The sequence below is a fragment of the Sinocyclocheilus rhinocerous genome, unplaced genomic scaffold (assembly GCF_001515625.1).
Source record: "Sinocyclocheilus rhinocerous isolate Xijiao unplaced genomic scaffold, SAMN03320098_v1.1 scaffold1112, whole genome shotgun sequence".
Classification (NCBI taxonomy): Eukaryota; Metazoa; Chordata; class Actinopteri; order Cypriniformes; family Cyprinidae; genus Sinocyclocheilus; species Sinocyclocheilus rhinocerous.
This window is the reverse complement of record NW_015657961.1, coordinates 459,668-460,637: the sequence shown is the minus strand read 5'-3', so window position 1 is coordinate 460,637 and position 970 is coordinate 459,668. Positions and strand designations below refer to the sequence as shown.

At 33.3% G+C, this 970-nt stretch overlaps 2 protein-coding genes across 2 annotated transcripts in view; one reads left to right on the top strand and one right to left on the bottom strand.

The window, feature by feature from the left end:
• Positions 1–970, bottom strand: part of LOC107721741 (tripartite motif-containing protein 16-like) — a 258,890-nt gene that overhangs the window by 189,828 nt on the left and 68,092 nt on the right. The gene's annotated exons all lie outside the window — the stretch shown is intronic.
• The window catches only part of LOC107721733 (nucleolar GTP-binding protein 1-like), a 12,609-nt gene that overhangs the window by 1,127 nt on the left and 10,512 nt on the right, over positions 1–970 (top strand). The gene's annotated exons all lie outside the window — the stretch shown is intronic.

The following is a 970-nucleotide window of genomic DNA, read 5'->3' as shown; positions in this document are numbered from 1 at the left end:
TGTGGCTGACTCTTAACTTTTATAAAGAATATCTCTTTGGATTTGAGACTTTAGTCTTTGCAAATTTACAGATCTTCTTTATGCACCAAGAGCTTGTAACACTCCAAAGAGAAAGGAAAAAATGAAATCGCATCATATGACCCCTTTAAGATATTTTGATTAATTGATTAATTTTATATCATTGTTCCAGGATCTCATGATCATGGAAAACCTTGAAATTTAATAATTCTTTCATAATTTCCTTTCCATTCATGGGAAATGCAGATACAGTAGAAATTCAGAGAATATACGTTTTTCTAGTTGCACTTCACTGTCTAAAATTGAAAAAGCATTTAATATTATGTTTATTATATAAATATTATATAAAAGTAATCATTAATGCTGGAATAATCATAATAAAGTCATGGAAAGTAATTTTCTCCACATATCTGTGAACCCTGGTGTTTATCAGTATGGTAACTTGATTTTTTGTTTATTGTTAAAAAAATCAAACAAATTTATTTATCTGTCTGATTTTCTTCCTGCAGGATTTCATAGATCTGACTTTATCCAAAACCCAGCGAAAAACTCCCACTGTTATACACAAACACTACCAGATCCACCGAATTAGACATTTCTATATGCGCAAAATCAAATTCACCCAGCAGAACTACCATGATCGACTGTCACAGATCCTCACCGACTTTCCCAAACTGGACGTAAGTATCACACTAACTTCACAACACGCATAGGACAAAGGTTATGTGTGTTGATCCTTCTTAAAGGGTTAGTTCACCCAAAAATGAAAATTAGGCTGTGTTTTACTCACCCCCGAGGCATCCTAGGTGTATATGACTTTCTTCTTTCAGACGAATCCAGTCGGAGTTATATTAAAAATAGTCTTTGATCTTTCAAGCTGTTTAATGCCACTCAGCGGATGTTGCATGCATCAGTCCAAAAGAACTTAAATAAAAATCGCCCATCCATAAAA